Source organism: Cetorhinus maximus, chromosome 25 (genome assembly GCF_964194155.1).
Source record: "Cetorhinus maximus chromosome 25, sCetMax3.hap1.1, whole genome shotgun sequence".
Classification (NCBI taxonomy): Eukaryota; Metazoa; Chordata; class Chondrichthyes; order Lamniformes; family Cetorhinidae; genus Cetorhinus; species Cetorhinus maximus.
This window is the reverse complement of record NC_135903.1, coordinates 45,973,181-45,992,156: the sequence shown is the minus strand read 5'-3', so window position 1 is coordinate 45,992,156 and position 18,976 is coordinate 45,973,181. Positions and strand designations below refer to the sequence as shown.

The following is an 18,976-nucleotide window of genomic DNA, read 5'->3' as shown; positions in this document are numbered from 1 at the left end:
ACAGACAGTGGTGCTCTTCAAAGGTCAGTGCTAGGACCACTGTTTTTTTTGCTATATATAAATGACTTGGATCTTGGAATGCAAGGTTTAGCCAAAAGATGCAGGTTGAATATGAAGAACAACTTTTCTACACTGCATGTGGGAATGACCTGGACTCACTGTCTGTGAGGGTGGTGGAAGCAGAGACAATCAATTATTTCAAAAGGAAATAGGATGGACACTTGAAGGTAATAAACCTGACAAGGCTACAGTAATCGAGTTGGGAGAAGTGGGAATGACTGGATTGCTCTACGGAGAATTGACATGGACTCGATGGGCCCAATGGTGTCCTTCTGTAATGTAACTGACTCTATGACTAATGAATATCTGGGACCTCAGCCAAAAATGCATAATGAGGCTTCGTTGAGAGCCCAGAAATCCATTAGTCTGTTGAAACAGCTCTGCCCAAGGGAAAACATTACTTCATTGACAGATTTCTCTCTTAGATCTATTTCTCAGTTGCTCAATGTTTATTTAAATAGGATAAAGAGGTGCCAAGTGCTTGCCATCTCTGTTACTTATACTTTAAATGTTGGTTGATTGACACTTTTATAGGGCTGTAGTAAAAGGGGTTGTAAGAAAGTTATGAACAAATTGCTTTTTCAAAAGCTTATTGACATATGACATTATTACTATAGGGTTTATTGGTTCTGTACAGAGTGTATATTGGATATATCAGCATTGAAGTGCTTTAGAACAAAAACAAAAATAAAAATACCTGGGAAACTCAGCAGGTCTGACAGCTGTGGAGAGGACCACAGTTAACGTTTCGAGTCTGTATGACCTGTTGAAGAGTCATACAGACTCAAAACGTTAACTGTGGTCCTCTGCGCAGATGCTGTCAGACCTGCTGAGATTTTCCAGGTATTTTTATTTTTGTTTTTGTTTTGGATTTCCAGCATCCGCAGTTTTTTGCTTTTATATTATTGAAGTGCTTTAGGTTGGCAGGAGGATATGAAGGGCCATTGGGGGTGGCTGGAGGGACATACGTTGGTATGAGGGGCATGTGTAAGACCTTCTGAACTTTCCTTTCAAACGATTCCCTCATCCAGACAATGGTTCATGACACCTCCAAGAAGCTGCCTGACTGCAGGAAAACTACGGAGGGCTAGGAGATGGCTATCCCACAATGGAACCACCCAGGTAGGGAGTGCAGGGTACAAGTTCGTGACTTGCACCAGCCCACACTCTTATCCAGCGCTGACAAAAATTGGGGGTACAGGGAATCCCAAAATTGGGTCCCTGCCTCCATTTTTAAATATCTGTGGAGTTTCCCTAACTGCAATAAAATCCAACTAACCATCTTTGTTTCTGTTTCTATTTCCCTCTTGCTTCACTCTGTTTCTCTTCCTTTTTCCCTCTCCTATTTTTCTTGTTTTTCTCTCCTATTATTCTCTATTATAAATCATTACTATGAAAATATAATCAATCACCCCACTATCAATCAATCACCCCGCACTTGATCACTTCTGGGGAAGCTCCGTCTGAGATAACTGTGGATCTCACTTCTACATGTCCTGCCAAGTTTGCACACCAGCTCATTCTTTGCATTGGAGACAGCGCAGGTCAGATGAAAAGGCTTTGAGCAAGTGACATCTACAGAGCAATTCTAGTAGAAGTTTGTTCCAATAATAAGGGTTGGAGAGCCAGTGTAACTCAGACCCAGCCACATTCCTCCCGTAGCTTGACAATTCACCCTGAATTGGAGGGAGCCTTGGGGCTGACAGACGATTTGTGCCTCACAACCATGCTCTGCATGAACAGTTGATTTGACTTGCATTGTTGTGTGTGCTGAAAAGACCTGGTTATGGGTGCTGCAAGGTGCCTAATCTCCAGAAAACTCCAAATACTGAAACATATTTGCTCAAGGTTTTGCTTGGTATTGGCCCAACACTGACCTACATGGGAGCAGACACAATCAGAGCAAGAGGTGTCTGGGGCAAATAGAACATGCTGGAAATTACACAGCAGGTCTGGCAACATCTGTGAAGAGAGAAACAGAGTTAATGTGTCAGGTTAATAACCTTTTGTCAAAACACAAGGTGAATTTTGGCACCTGTTTTAGTTCTATCAATGAATGGACCAATGACTAGGATAAGAAAGAAGAAGCAAGAATAGTTGGGGGCAAACCCTGAGCAAGGATGAGCCCTCCACTCGGCCCATTTCCTCCTGCCTTCATATTCTGTCTACCCTGATGTAGGGAAATGAGGTTCTAATATTCTCATTTAATGTGACTTTTCTTCTTTTGCTTACAGATTTCTCCTGCAAAATGGTTAGAAAAGAAGACTTTTTTGAGATAGGCAGAAGACATCCAGTGATGCCCACATCCCATGAACAAATTTTTAAAAATAATTATTATGTGGATGTGAGGCCACTGATTAATTTTCTCTGCTAATTTCTTCACATTAATTTGAGGTCTGAGTGAGTTTCCTACCTGGAAACACCTGGTGCGATGAAGAATCTTGGATTAAGTTATAATTGATGTGGTTCCCCGGGTCCTGACTGACTGTAAATTAGCCTGGGTTGTAAAATTTCGTAAAGGTTGGCCATTTTAAGAATAGTTCAATTTTAAATGCATTAAGTAAGCTAACAAGGTCAAGGGAAGCCACTTTGAGACTAACATATAACCAAAGGGGACATTTTGGCCTGAATTTTCACAATGACGGGGAGCAAAAATGGTGCTGGTGGCCGGAATCCAGAAGTCCCACACACGAACATGGCCCTCACCATTTTAACGATGGGAGTGGGGGGGGGGGGAAATGGGGGCAGGTTTCAAATTGCACATCTGTGGTTCAGGGAGGCAGGTGCGCATATGAAACACGCAGTTGCCTCCAGTCATGTTGGATCTTTGTCAGCTAGGAGTGGGAAGCATGACATGTACAGATTAGGCCTGGTGGGAACAGATCTAAACTTTGTGGGGTTGCTTGGATAGTTGGAGAGGAAAAGTACTCTTTTTGTTATGTTCCTGGTAGATTTCTGGGGGTGGTCAGGTGCTCTTTGGGACTGTTAAAATTAGACATGAACGTGCATAAAAAGCTCATGAACTCATTGGAACTGTTAAGCTCATTGGAACTGTCAAAAGGAACTATCCAGCTTATTGCAACTGTCAAGAGGAGCTACAAGGCATTTAAAACCCCTGCCCTTTAAATATTTGAGAAAAAAAGCTGCTTGCGGTGTTAACAAAAATCAGTGCTTGCTATTCCACCCTGTCCTAGGCATATGATTGAATTAGTGCTGCATGACTGAGTTCACAATCTTGCATTAGCACAGTGGGGTGCCTCTCAGTTCACAGTTTGATTGACAGCTCCAAGTGGTTGTTGACTCTTTGAAGTTGGACTATGGCCAAATTCTTTCGGTTGGCGAGCAAGGCCCATCCCTGCTCACCAATGTGTAAAATGACGCGCAGTGACTTTGGGCGTGCGTCCTGACGTCACCACACGTCATTCAGACCTTTGGTTCAGTGGGTGCGCACCGGAATCAGCTGTGTGCCCACCGAGCTGTCAAAGGCCTATTAAGACCATTTAAGTTCCAATTAAAATAACTAACTGAGCTGCCCGGCCTTCACATTTATCATCAAACCTCATCCACGGGTGGGATGAGGTTTCATGAAGGTCTTTAAACTTTAAAAAAAAATGTTAATAAAATTCACAGACATGTCCCAGCTCATGTGACATGGCTTAAAAAATTTTCTTCCTTTATTTAAATTTTTAAAAAATCAAACTAATCTCCCTGAGGCAGCTCTGTGCCTCAGGGAGATTTTTGCACTCTTTGGCGTGCATGTGTGTAAGAGCGCAGACCCCAGCTCAGCCTACTCCACCGCCCCCTCACCACTGCCCGCACAGGGAGCGCACACAGCACTTCCTGGCGTGCGTGACGCTGGACGGGCCTTAACTGGCCAGTCCACATAAAATGGCGGCGTGCAGCCGATTACGGGCAGGAGAAAATTCTCCCCCATGAATTCCAAAGCTTGTTTTTATAGGGGATTAAAGGAAGTTAAATGTAGTGAATTGTTTTTTTTAAATCAATGAAATTTTTTTTAAAATAGTGAATCCTTCAATAGACATTAAAGAACTTTATTTTTTCTCACCTCAGCATGGGCCCTGACATATGCCCACAGGTGAGGTGGCATGGTAGGTGTAAGGGCAAAGGGTGATGGGTGGGGGCACGTTATCATGGAGGGTAAGAGGGACCATGGGGGTGGGTGGGGGGCATAGGTTGGCATGGAGGGTATAAGAGGCCAAGGGTTGGCATGGAGAGTATGACGGGCCAAGGGGATGAGTGGGGCATGGGTTGGCTTGGAGGGTTTGAGGAGTCATTGGGGGTGGGTGGGCTTAGGTTGGCATGGAGGGTATCGGCAGCCATGGCGGGTGGGCAGGCATCATGACATGGCATAGATGGTGCATGGGGAATATGTGGGAGGGTGAGGGGGTGTGAGGGATAAGAACTGGGGGGATGTTTTATGGTTTTTTTTTTAAACTTCGACACAGTGCTGGTATACCAAGCCAGGCCTTCTGCTCCGCCTGCCTCTGCACTCATTCTAGGGACGCCAACCATGACTCCCAGTTTGTTTGCATCCTCTTCCCACCATGGACCTAAAATCAGGCACTTTCTCCAGTTTGCGGAGCCAGGTATTGTCCCGCCTTTGTATTTCATATTCAGTAATCAACTACAAATATTCATTCAAACGTTACAATCTAGATAGCAATGAGGAATAGCTAATTATAACAAGCAGCATGCCTCAATTAGATATAATTGAAGACTTAGCAAGCAATCATTAGTTCGATTAAGACGGCTGGTTTATACTTAAAATTCTAATAAATTAAAGTAAAAGTTTGCTTTCATAAGAGTGTTATATTTAAAATCTGTCTTAAGTAAAGTTTTGAGTTTTAAGCCTGTGTACAGAAAGTGGCAGAAAGAAATTTATGAGATAAAAAATGGTCAGTGGCGACCTTCCTAATCTTAATTCTAAAAGTTTGAAACTGAAAGTTGTACAATATTATAAAATGAATACGCGTCATGTGTATGAACAAGATAAGGCACACACTGAGCACTCTATTGTACTGTTATCATTAATATTTTCATAAGTGTCTAAAAACCAATCAATGCTTTCTGACAATTAAGTTATCCAATTATCAAGTTACAAGACCAATTTGAGATGAGGTAATAGTCATTCTGGACCTTCTGAGAGGCATCCTTTGCTAGCTGTATTCTGCTCAATAGCACCAAGAAAACCTGTCAATGAAGAGACAAAAAATCAGTTCTCAGGTAACTTAAGAGTCCAATGCATGACCTACAGTCTCTGTTACAGGTGGGGCAGACACTGGTAGGGGGAGCGGGTGGGTGGGGTGCCCAGGTTGCCATGCGCTCCTTTTGCTGTCGACGCTTGGCAGCTAGCCCTTGGCGATGAGACTTGAGGTGTTCATTTCCTCCCAGATGCTTTCCCTCCACTTCATGCAGTCTTGGGCCAGGGATTCTCAAATGTTGGTGGGGATGTTGCACTTTTTCAAGAAGACTTTGAGGGTGTCCTTGAAATGTTTCCTCTGCCCTCCTGGGGTTCGCTTGCCGTGTCAAAGCTCCAAGTAGAGTGCTTGTTTTGGGAGTCTCGTGTCAGGTATGCGGACGATGTGGCCTGCCCAGAGGAGCTGATCGAGCGTGGTCGATGCTTGGACTCTGTGGATGTTGGAATGAGCGGGAACACTGACGTTAGTGCACCTATCCTGTCAATGGATTTGCAGGATCTTGCAGAGGCAGCACTGGTGGTATGTATCCAGAGCTTTGAGGTGCCTGGTGTACATGGTCCACGTCTCTGAGCCATATAGGAGGGCAGGTGTCACTACTGCTCTCTGTAGACCATGAGCTTGGTGCCGGCTTTGAGGTCCTGGTCTTCAAATAATCTCTTCCTCAGACGGCCAAAGGCTGCGCTGGCACACTGAACGTGGTGTTGAACCTCGTCATCGATGTCTGCCCTTGTTGACAATAGCTGCCAAGGTATGGAAAGTGATCCATGTTGTCCAAGGCCTCGTTGTGGATTTTGATAAATGAGGGGCAGTGCAGTGTGGAGGGGACAGGTTGGTAGAAGACCTTTGTCTTATGGGTGTTTAGTGTAAGGCCCATGCTCTTGAATGCCTCGGTGACGGTGTTGACGATGGTTTGGAGCTCGGCCTCCGAGTGTGCATAGACGCAAGCATCGTCTCTCCATACTGTAGTTCAATGCCAAAGTAAAAAGTACAATCGCACATCCACAGGGCCATCAATCACTGCCAATCACCAATCACTCTTTCACACACACCTTCATTGTCCTCATCCTGTCCATGGGCCACTCACCACTTACACATACCAGGTACACTTATCATCTAGCCTCCCACTTACACACTCTCCTTCTCTATTTTCGCTGCAGTCTGAGGCCGCTGCCTGGGTGTTATCAGCCACGTCCTCTGTGAGTAGCCCTTCTTCCCTAGGAGCCAACCCTGCAGCCTCTGTGGATCCTGGAAGAAGTCAGTGATCTGTAACTGACTGAGAATGTAGGAATCGTAGTCAAACCCTGTAAACCGTACACACACCTGCAGGATGCTGGTCGCACGACAGCTGCACATTCAGTGAATGGAAGCCCTTGTGGTTGACATAGTTGATCTCTTGTTGCAAAGGAGGTCTGAGCGCCACGTGAGTGCAGCTGATCGCGCCCTGCACCTGTAGTAAATCCGAGTTCTGGGCAAATCTCTGAAGGTGGAGGGGCATGTTAGTGGGGTGGTGAAAAAGGCATATGGGACGCTTGCCTTTATCAATCGAGGCATAAATTACAAATGTAGGGAGGTCATGTTGGAGTTGTATAGAACCTTGGTGAGGCCACAGCTGGAGTAGGTGTGCAGTTCTGGTCGCCACATTATAGGAAGGATGTGATTGCACTGGAGGGGGTGCAGAGGAGATTCACCAGGATGTTGCCTAGGATGAAACATTTAAGTTATGAAGAGAGGTTGGATAGACTTGGGTTGTTTTCGTTGGAGCAGAGAAGACTGAGGGGCGACCTGATCGAGGTGTACAAGATTATGAGGGGCATGGACAGGGTGGATAGGGAGCAGCTGTTCCCCTTAGTTGAAGGGTCAGTCACGATGGGACACAAGTTCAAGGTGAGGGGCAGGAGGTTTAGAGGGGATGTGAGGAAAAACGTTTTTACCCAGAGGGTGGTGACGGTCTGGAATGTGCTGCCTGGGAGGGTGGTGGAGGCGGGTTGCCTCACATCCTTTAAAAAGTACCTGGATGAGCACTTGGCACGTCATAACATTCAAGGCTATGGGCCAAGTGCTGGTAAATGGGATTAGGTAGGTAGGTCAGGTGTTTCTCACGTGTTGGTGCAGACTCGATGGGCCGAAGGGCCTCTTCTGCACTGTGTGATTCTGTGATCTGCTACTGCACTTCTATGTTTATACACTCTGTTCCTTCCTACCTACTCTGGTTATCATTACCCTTATTACTACCTTTCTTTCTTCCCTTATCCTTTCCTTTTACTTTACCACATCTTCCACCATGTGATCTCTCACCCTGACTATTCCGTTTAAAGCCCTTGCTACCGCCCTAGTTATACGACTTGATATACTGGTCCTGCACGATTCAGGTGAAGCCCATCCCAACAGTATGGCTCCCACTTTCCCAGCACTGGTGCCAGTGCCCATTCCTCCTTCCACTGCTAATTCCTCAAGCCCGGAACAGATGTCCTGAACCCTGGCACCAGGCAGACAACACAGCTGCCTGGACTCTCACTCTTGGCTACAGGGAACTGTGCCTATTCCCTTGACTATACTGTCACCTACTACCATCACATTCCTGTTTACTCCGCCCGCTTGAATGGTTTGCTGTACCACGGTCAGTTTGCTCATCCACCCTGCAGCCCTCGCTCTCATTCACACAGGCTGCAAGAACCTTGAGCCTATTGGACAATCGCAAGGACTGAGGCTCCCCCGCTTCTACCTTCTCGATCCCCTTACCTGACTCACTCACAGTCACACCCTTGACCATGAACTAAATCAGAAGACCCTAGCCTAAGGGGTATGGCTGTCTTCTGGAACAGTGTGTCCAGGTAACTTTCCTCCTCCCTGATACACCATAGTGTCTGTAGCTCAACCTCCAGCTCATTAACTCAAACTGCAGATGCTAACTGTTGACGTGTTTGTCTCGTACCATTCCCCAAGTACTGCAACAAATCACCTGCGCAGCAATACCTATTGTGCTTTAATTAACTAGAAATATTTAATACCTCTAGTCTTGCTTGTGCTTAAATTCTTATTATTTCAATTAATGTTTCACTTACGCTGATTGACATTCCCTAGTTTAGATAAGATAAATAGGAAATATTCATCAGCCTGTCACCTACATGCTTACACTTGGATTGTTTTCTTTCTTCCTGAACCTATAAACTAGCTGTTTGAACCCGCCCTGAAGTCTCACTGTTTCGCTGACCCCTAGAGTTACTGGCCCCTTTAACACTCACCCCTCTTGTTACTAGAGATGTTTTTGAGGTTTCTGAGAGTGTGGTTGATGTTGTAAAATGATCTTTTCCTTTGTTGTTCATGTCATTTAAGTGTTTAGGATTGCACAAACCTTTTGCTGCAGGATTGGCTGGCACTGGGAGTAATTGATCTTGCTTGCCCATGTTCCATTTCCGAGGCATTCTCTGAACACACTGTCTGTAGGGAAATAATAGTGAAATCTTATTCCAATTGTCCATGAGAAAAATGACATCAAAGTTCAGGTCTACCTCTGTTTTTTAGAGATGTAAGAATATTAATAAATTCGGAGCTAGAGTAGGGCCATTCAGTCTTTCAAGTCTACTCCACCATTTAACAAGCTGGTCTCCTTCAACTCCATCTTCCTGCACCATCCCTCAATTCACTTACTGTTACAGTTTCCAGTCCCACTCCAGGGCTTGAGTACAAAGACAAGGCTGATACTCCAGTACTGAGGGAATGCTGCACTGTTGGAGGTGCTGTCTTTTGGGTGAAACATTAAACGGAGGCCCCATCTGCCTGCTTGGGTGAACGTAAAAAATTCCATAGCACTATTTTGAAGAGCAGGAGAGCTAACTGTGGTGTCCTGGCCTATAGGTATCACTACATCAACACAGAAACAGGTCATTATTACATTGCTGTTATGGGAGCTTGCTGTGCATATAGCTGCCACATTTCCTGCATTAAACAGTGAGTACACTTCAAAAGTACTTAATTGGCTGATAAGCAATTTGAGACATCCAGTGGTCATGGGAAACACTATATACAAGCAAGTCTTCTTTTCCCTTAGTACCCAAAAATCTTTCGACCTCTGTCTTGAATATATTCAGTAACTAAGCACCCCATCGCTCTAGGGTAGGGAATTCTGAACGTTCACAACCCCTTAAGTGAAGTTCATCTCATCTCAGTCCTAAATATTTGGCCCTTTATTTTGAGATTGTGATGCCATGTTCTAGATTCCCCAGCCAGGTGCAACATTTTCATAGCACCCACCTTGTCACATCATGTTAAATTTATTTATTACATTCGATACCTCTCATTCCTCTAAACTCCAGGGAAAATGGGTCGGGTTTATTCAATCTCTCTTCCTAGGACAATCCCCTCATCCCAGTGACCAATCTGGTGAACCTTTGTTTCACTCACTCTCGGGCAAGTATGTCCTTCCTTCCGAAAGGAGACCAAAACTGTACAAAGTGCAACAAGGATATACCAGTATGAAAACTATGTGCAGTTCTCATATTCTTACACTCCAACCCATTTGTGACAAATGCTAAACTATTATTTGCCTTCGAATTGTTTGTACTTGTATGTTAACTTTCTGTGATTCATGTACAAGCACACCCTGATTCCTCTGAATGCAAACGTTTCTCAATCTATTGCCATTAAAGACATATGGCCTGGATTTTCACTCCTGAGGCACATGCACAGAGTTGGGAATTTTTTCTGGCTTGCTGAGCCCAGCTCAGGAAAAAACAGCTCCAAATGGTCCAATTTTCACGCTGAGGGAATGGGGCAGGATAGAGTCAGGCCAGCCAACCCCAGAAGCAATACAGATGTGGAGGGGGGCCCTACGTGGGGAACACACGGTATAAAAGATGTTACATTCTTCTTTTCTTCAACATAAACACATGCACAAAGGTTGGTGAAACAGTAATGTGGATTCTTTATTTGAAGGTAAGACTACATTCAAATAGTATACACTGGGATACTGTGAGGCACATGTCTGACCTCAATAATTGCTGCTTTCAGACCACCTACAAGTCATGGGACTAATACATCATATCTTGTTAAAGTGGTAATGATTGACAGTAGTTAAGATACACTCCTTTAAAGGTATATACACATCATATTACAACGTCCTCCTAAACAAAAGGTTAACCTTTAAAGAATGAAATTATTTATGTGCCAGCAGAGGAAAATGACTTTGCCCGGGATTTCCTGGCCCCGGTGTGGTCAGTCCCACCACAGCGGATGTGGCCGGTCATTCAAACATCCATTCACTTCAGCAGGACTGGAAGATACCACTGGCAGGAGGGGCTGAAAAATTCCGACCACTGTGCCTGAGTGGACTTTAACACAGAGCAATAAATTTACAAGTATCTGAACCGTATCAGTGGTTTGCTTATCTGCCCAGGTTTAGTTATGGTGATCTCTGCTGGATGTTTTTACAATGCTGGTTAGGGGTGCTTTGTGTTGGGCCTTAGACCGTTTTCTGGTCGTAATAGCATTACTCGATGGTTCTAGTTTGGTATTGTTCTGATTTGTCATCTATTTCTTTGCCATGCCATTCCATTTGGTGTTCGTACTTGATACGGTCTTGGTTCTGAGTGGTTGCTGGTGATTCCTGCTAGATTCCAGGTGCCATCAGTTGGGTCGTGTACTTGAACTTTCTGTCCAATGTTCAGGTTGGTGTCTTGCTCAGGACAATCATAAGGGTATTGGATATTATGGACTGTAAGATCATCCTTCATAAAAGTGGCCACAAAACCTGTTAAGATGCTGCAACTTAACATGAGATGATGGGCATTTAAACTGTGGGCAGTATTCGATTCTGTGACCAGTATTTAGTTAGACATGGACCTGATTAAGGGAACTCTGCAGCCACCAGTGAAGTTTGCAGATCTCATCATTTAGGGATGAACCAGCGTTTGAGGAATAAAGAATCTCTCGACTTTTGCTGTCCGAGTACCAGAGTGAACAAAGGAGAATATTTGAGCACACATTGGGACAGAGATAAGAGTGAATGACCATTGTAAACTACTATTGTATTGTGGTGGTCTGGAACCCAGAAGTGTTAACCCTGCATTTATGTGACTGAGATCAACTCACAGGAGCTTCAGTGTAATACACCCGTAACAAAGCAAATGAGTGTGTGTGTGTGTGTGTGTGCGCGCTCGCGCCTGAGAGAGAGAAACATCTGAAGCACCAGGAAACATCTGAAACTGCTGAACCATCATAGCTGAAAGTCTTCTAATGCAGCCAAAGTACTGTACTTGTTCCAGCTTTCAAGTTTATCTAACCACTAACCTTCTGGCTATTCATCTACAAGATGTTTCACAGCTTCATGAGAATCCTTTGCTTTCAACTGGCCTTCGCTCCAACTAAGTATCAACTCAATCAAGAAGACAACAGGCCTGTATCAAAAGACTGAGTTCTAAATTCCACTTTAATAATTACAACTCTAATCTCACCTGTATCGAATTTTAGTGAGTGAGTGTGATAGTGTGAGTGAGACGAGTGTTTAAGACATTGCATTCAAACATCTGGGGCAAGTGTGAGATAATAATAAATAACCTCTTTTATTTTTAAAACTCAGCAAAACCTTGCTGCTGGAAATATTAGCGTAAGGGAATACATACACCTTACACACAAACATCCTCATTACAGACTCACAGGGAAAACACAGATTCTGTCCATAACATTGGGTAATTCATTATCCGCATGCTAGTCATGGGCATCTTTCATCTTCACCTGTTTTCCGAATAGTGCATCATGTACACCTAGGAGTACTGACGAGTGAAGACTGGGGGGTGTTGTCCGCACTTGTCTGCTGAACAGCAATTCCACGTTGGCTCCACAGTATGAAGTTTGCAAGTTCGGAATGGGTATAAACAGTGTTGTGTAGCCTGTCAGCTGATGATCTGTGTTGCAGAGTTTGGTAATCTTCTCCCACTGGAAGCACAGGGTTTTCAATGCTGCTCCTTGTGGTCTCTGGTCTTCATCACCGCCTTGACGATATCATGGATGGTGACGCATGGTGTATGGCGCATGGTGACGCATGACGCATGACTAGCATGCGGATAATGAATTACCCAATGTTATGGACGGAATCTGTTTTTTCCCTGTGAGTCTGGGTGTATGTATGACGCCGCAGGTCCCAACATGCCTGTAGGCCTGCAATCACTGGACCTGTAGTGTCCACAATATAAAATATCTGGAAAGACCAAGGAGAGTTACGCAGCAACACTTAAGTAGAATGGATCCCAGGAATGGAATCTCCGAGGTGAATTTGGAAGTGGTTGGTCGAATTGTCATTTGCCATTTCTGTGGTTACGTGAATTTCAGTGTGCGAAGTGAAAGGATCTACCGGTATCCAGTTTTGGATACAGGTTATGCTGACCCTGCACCTGTGGGCATATAAGCTGGATGGTGGCAAAAACATCTGTTGGTATCACTGCACCAATACATTTTTTGATGTTCACCTTGCTGAATATCAGCTCACTTTGTGTATCAATGGTCTGGTCATCATCTGACCATATAGCTTTGCTGGACATTTTGTGGATCTTGTCTTTACGATGTTTGGTACACGCACTTGGTTGTTGGGAATGTTGCACCTCTCTGGCTTCTAGTTGTGGCTGCTCATGATATCAAACCACTTGTTTTGGCCTTTCTTTCTGCACTGGCACTGCCAATGACCTCTGGTGCCCCATGCCTTGCACATCGCATTCAAAGCTGGGCATTTTCTGGGTGTATGTATGACGCCGCACTGCCCACATTGCTTACTAGGCTTGTCTGCATTGGCTATCGTGCCAATGGTGGATAAGCTACGCATAGCCTGTAGACTCTGCCTACCCATTAGTATGCTTGTTTCCACTTTGTAGTGGTGCTTCTACAGTGTAACATTTGGGCTGGTCCAAGAGTCTTTCTGGGAGGCTTCCATTGGGGTAGATGCTTCCATTGGGGTAGAGGCTTCCATTGGGGTAGATGCTATCATTGGGGTAGAGGCTTCCATTGGGGTAGAGGCTTCCAATGGGGTAGAGGCTTCCATTGGGGTAGATGCTATCATTGGGGTAGATGCTATCATTGGGGTAGAGGCTTCCATTGGGGTAGAGGCTTCCATTGGGGTAGAGGCTTCCATTGGGGTAGATGCTATCACTGGGGTAGATGCTATCACAAATTCAATTATTCTGTCAGCTAGCTCTGCCGCCATGAAGTCACAATCGTGACCCTTGTCTCTGCAACTTATGAATGGGCCGATGGTCTCTGTCAGTTGTTGCCTAAAAGACATGAATTCCAGACCTTGTATTCTGAGAGACCAAACGCGGACTGGGTGACCACTTTGTGGAACACCTTTGGTCTGTCTGCAAGCATGACCCAGACCTCCCTGTCGCTTTCCATTTCAACACACCATCCTGCTCTCATGCCCACATGTCCGTCCTTGGCCTGCTGCAATGTTCCAGTGAAGCTCAACGCAAACTGGAGGAACAGCACCTCATCTTACGACTAGGCACTTTACAGCCTTCCGGACTTAACACTGAGTTCAACAACTTCAGATCATGAACTCTCTCCTCCATCCTCACCCCCTTTTTTGATCTCCTTCTTTCTAATAATTATTATATTTTTTTAATATATATATTTTTCTTTTCCCACCCATTTCTATTATTATTTTAAAAATTTATTTCCAACCATTGTTTTATCTTTACCTTTTAGCCTATTTCAATCCCCTCTCCCCACCCCACCCCCCACTAGGGCTATCTGTCACTTGCTCATCCTGCTTTCTACCCTTAATGTCCCCATTAGCACATCCTTTAGCTAAAATTACCACCATCAACACCTCTTTGACCTATTGCTTATGACATCTTTGGCAATCTCTCTTTTGCCTCTACCTATCACTGGCCCTCTATCCAGCTCCACCTGTCCCACCCCCCCTTAAACAGCTTATATTTCACTACATTTCTATTTCTCTTTAGTTCTGATGAAGAGTCATACAGACTTGAAAAGTTAACTCTATCTTCCTCTCCACAGATGCTGTCAGACCTGCTGAGTTTTTCCAGTAATTTTTGTTTTTGTTTCAGATTTCCAGCATCTGCAATAATTTGTTTTTACCTTATATTCTGAAGTTGAGCTTCACTCGTAATTGATCTTCATACGTTGACCATATGTTTACTAGATTTTTTAGGATGATCATCAGAGAGATCTGATGTGTTCAGTCTGTGGAGACCTTCACTGCCTGTAACAATTTTAATTTTAATGGCTTGTTCATCTGATTCAGAAATATTGAGGTCCAGAAAACACGTGCTGTCATAGAAACATAGAAAATAGGAGGAGTAGGACATTTAGCCCTTACAGCCTGCTCCGCTATTCAATAAGATCATGGCAGATCCTCCGTCTCAACGCAGTGCTCCTGCGCTCTTCCCATACCCCTTAACGCATTGAGTCCAGAAATTTAATTCCTTCTCAAATATATTCAGCGACTTGGCCTGCACAGCCTTCTTGTGGTACAGAATTCCATAGATTCAACACCCTCTGAGTGAAGAAGTATCTCCGCATCTCACTCCTAAATGGTCATCCCTGCATCCAGTCTGTCCATCCCTGTTAGAATTTTATATGTTTCAATAAGATCTCCTCGCATTCTTCTAAACTCCAGTGAATAGAGGCCCAGTCGGCCCAATCTCTCCTCATACGACAATCCCACCATCCCAGGAATCAGTCTGGTGAACCTTCACTGCACTCCCTCTATGGCAAGTATATCCTTTCTTAGGTAAGGAGACCAAAACTGCACACACTACTCCAGGTGTGGTCTCACCAAGGGCCTGTACAGCTGTAGCAAGGCATCCTTGTTCCTGTACTCAAGTCCTCTCGCAATGAAGGCCATTATACCATTTGCTTTCTTAACTGCTTGCTGCACCTGCATGCTTGCTTTCAGCGATTTGTGTACAAGGACACTCAGGTGCCTTTGTACATCAACATTTCCCAATCTATCACCATTTAAATAATACTCTGCCATTCGGTTTTTCCAACTGAAGTGGGTAACTTCAAACTTATCCACATTATACTGCCTGCACCTGCCATGTATTTGCCCACTCACTCAACCTGTCTAAATCACCTTGAAGCCTCTTAACACGCTCCTCATCAGTTACATTCCCACCAAGTTTCGAGTCATCAGCAAACTTCAAAATATTACATTTGGTTCTCTCATCCAAATCCCTCAGCTGATGAATCAGTGCTCCTCCATGTTGAACATCACTTGGAGGAAGCACTGAGGGTGGCAAGGGTTCAGAATGTGCTCTGGGTGGGGGACTTCAATGTCCATAACCAAGAGTGGCTCAGAAGCACCACTAATGACCGAGCTGGCCAAGTCCTAAAGGACATAGCTGCTAGACTGGGTTTGCGGCAACTGTTGAGGGAACCAAGAGGGAAAAACATACTTGATCTCATCCTCATCAACCTGCCTGCTGCAGATGCATCTGTCTATGACAGTATCAGTAGGAGTGACCACCACACAATCATTGTGGAGACGAAGTCCTGCCTCCACATTGAGGATACCCTCCATCGTGTTGTGTGGCACTACCACTGTGCTAAATGGGATAGATTTCGAACAGATTTAACAATTCAAGACTGAGCATCCATGAGGTGCTGTGGGCCATCAGCAGCAGCAGAATTGTACTCAAACACAATCTGTAAACTCATGGCCCGGAATATCCCCCACTCTACCATTACCATCAAGCCAGGCGATCAACCCTGGTTCAATGATGAGTGCAGGAGGGCATGCCAGGAGCAGCACCAGGGGCATATCTAAAAATGAGGTGTCAACTTGGTGAAGCTATAACACAGAACTGCCTGAATTCCAAAAAACATAAGCAGCAAGTGGTAGGCAGGGCTAAGCGATCCCACAACCAATGGATCAGGTCTAAGCTCTGCAGTCCTGCCACATCCAGTCGTGAATGGTGGTAGACAATTAAGCAACTCACTTGAGGAGGCGGCTCCACAAATATCCCCATCCTCAATGATGGAGGAGCCCAGCATATCAGTGCAAAAGATAAGGCTGAAGCATTCGCAACAAACTTCAGCCAGAAGTGCCGAGTGGATGATCCATCTCGGCCTCCTCCAGAGGTCCCCAGCATCACAGATGACAATCTTCAGCCAATTCACTTCATTCCACATGATGTCAAGATGTCAAGCGGCTGAAGGCACTGGATACTGCAAAGGCTATGGGCTCTGACAATATTCTAGCAATAGTACTGAAGACTTGTGCTTCAGAACTTGCCGCACCCCTAGCCAGCTACAATACAGCTACAACACTGACATCTACCCGGCTATGTGAAAAATTGCCCAGGTATGTCCTGTACACAAAAGCAGGACAAATCCAACCTGGCCAATTACCGCCCCATCAGCCTATTCTCGGTCATCAGTAAAGAAATGGAAGGGTCATCAACAATGCTATTAAGTGGCACTTGCTTAGCAATAGGCTGCTCACTGGTGCCCAGTTTGGGTTCCGCCAGGGCCACTCAACTCCTGACCTCATTACAGCCTTGCTTCAAACATGGACAAAAGAGCTGAACTCCCAAAGTGAGGTGAGAGTGACTGCCCTTGACATCAAGGCAGCATTTTACCGAGTGTGGTATCAAGGAGCCCTAGGAAAACTGGAGTCAATGGGAATCAGGGTGAAAAATTTCAACTGGTCAGAGTCATAACTAATGCAAAGGAAAGTGGTTGTGGTTGTTGGAGGTCAGTCATCTCAGCTCTAGGACATAACTGCAGAAGTTCCTCAGGGTAGTGTCCTAGGCCCAACCATCTTCAGCTGCTTCATCAATGACCTTCCTTCCATCATAAGGTCAGAAGTGGGGATGTTCGCTGATGATTGCACAATGTTCAGCACCATTTGCGACTCCTCAGATACTGAAGCAATCCATGTCCAAATGCAGCAAGACCTGGACAATATCCAGGCTTGAACTGACAAGTGGCAAGTCACATTTGCACCACACAAGAGTCAGGCAATGACAGTCTCCAACAAGAGAGAATCCAACCATCGTCCTTTGATGTTCAATGACATTACAGTCACTGAATCCTCCACTATCAACATCCTGGGGATGCCTTTCACCAGATATTGAACTGGACTAGCCATATAAATACCATGGCTACAAGAGCAGGTCAGAGACTAGGAATCGAGTAACTCACCTCCTGACTCCTTCAAGCCTGTCCAGCATCTAGAAGGCAAAGGTCAGTATTGTGATACTGAAGAAGCTGAACACCATCCAGAACAAAGCAATCCACTTGATTGGCACCACGTCCACACACATTCACTCCCTCCACCACCAACGCACAATAGCAGCAGTGTGTGCCATCTACAAGACGCACTGCAGGAACTCACCAAGGCACTTTAGGCAGCACCTTCCAAACCATGGCCACTACCACCTAGAAGGGCAAGGGCAGCAGATAGATGGGAACACCACCACCTGGGAGTTCCCCTCCAAGTCACTCACCATCCTGACTTGGAAATATATTGCCATTCCTTCACTGTCGCTGGGTCAAAATCCTGGAACTCCTTTATCTATTCTGCTAGTTACGTCCTCAAAAACGTCCAGTAGGTTTGTCAAACACGGTATCCCTTTTATAAATCCATATTGACTTTCTCAGTTCTGTTGAAGAGTCATGAGGACTTGAAACGTCAACTCTTTTCTTCTCCGGCGATGCTGCCAGACCTGCTGAGTTTTTCCAGGTAATTCTGTTTTTGTTTTGACTTTCTCTAATCCCATTGATATTACCTAAGTTTCCTGTCATTACCTCTTTTATAATAGAATCTAGCATTCTCCCTACCACTGATGTTAGGTTAACCAGTCTGTAATTCACTGTTTTTCCTCATTTTTTAAATAGTGGGGTTACATTTGCCACACTCCAATCTGCCGGGACTGTTCTGGAATCTACAAAATTTTGGAAGGTGACAACCAACACATCACTATTTCAATGGCCACCTCCTTAAGTGCCCTGGGGTGTAGATTATCAGGCCCTGAGGATTCATCGGCTTTCAGTCCAATTAATTTCTCCAGCACTATTGTTTTACTAATACTAATTTCCTTCAATTCCTCCTTCTCACTAGGCCCTTGGTTCCATAGTATTTCTGGGAAGTTATTTGTGTCTTCCTTTGTGAAGACAGAACCAAAGTGGTTGTTTAACTACTCTGCCCTTTCCCTGTTTTCTATTATAAATTCACCTGTTTCAAACTGTAAGGGACCTACATTTGTCTTGAATAATCTTTTCCTTTTCAAGGAAGATCCAAGGAAGAGGCATACAAATTGGCCAGAAAAAAACAACCTGAGGATTAGGAGCAGTTTAGAATTCAGCAAAGGAGGACCAAGGGATTGATTAAGAAGGGGAAAATAGAGTACGAGAGTAAGCTTGCAGGGAACATAAAAACTGACAGTAAAAGTTTCTGTAGGTATGTGAAGAGAAAAAGATTGGTGAAGACAAATGTAGGTCCCTTACAGTCAGAAACAGGGGAATTTATAATGGGGAACAAAGAAATGGCTGACTAACTAAATATATACTTTGGTTCTGTCTTCACAAAGGAGGACACAAATAACATACCAGAAATGTTGGGGAACACAGGGTTTAGTGAGAGGGAGGAACTGAAAGAAATCAGTGTTAGGGAAATGGTGTTGGGGAAATTGATGGGATTGAAGGCAAATAAATCCTCAGGGCCTGATAATCTACATCCCAGA

General features: G+C 44.7%; 1 protein-coding gene across 1 annotated transcript in view; it reads right to left on the bottom strand.

The window, feature by feature from the left end:
* The window catches only part of LOC144668101 (corticotropin-releasing factor receptor 1), a 233,317-nt gene that overhangs the window by 144,224 nt on the left and 70,117 nt on the right, over window positions 1–18,976 (bottom strand). Inside the window, exons 2-3 of the mRNA XM_078529890.1 lie at window positions 14,364–14,487; window positions 8,632–8,717 (exon numbers count right to left, since the gene is read on the bottom strand). The gene's annotated coding sequence lies outside the window, so the exon portion shown is untranslated. The remainder of the gene's footprint in view (window positions 1–8,631; window positions 8,718–14,363; window positions 14,488–18,976) is intronic.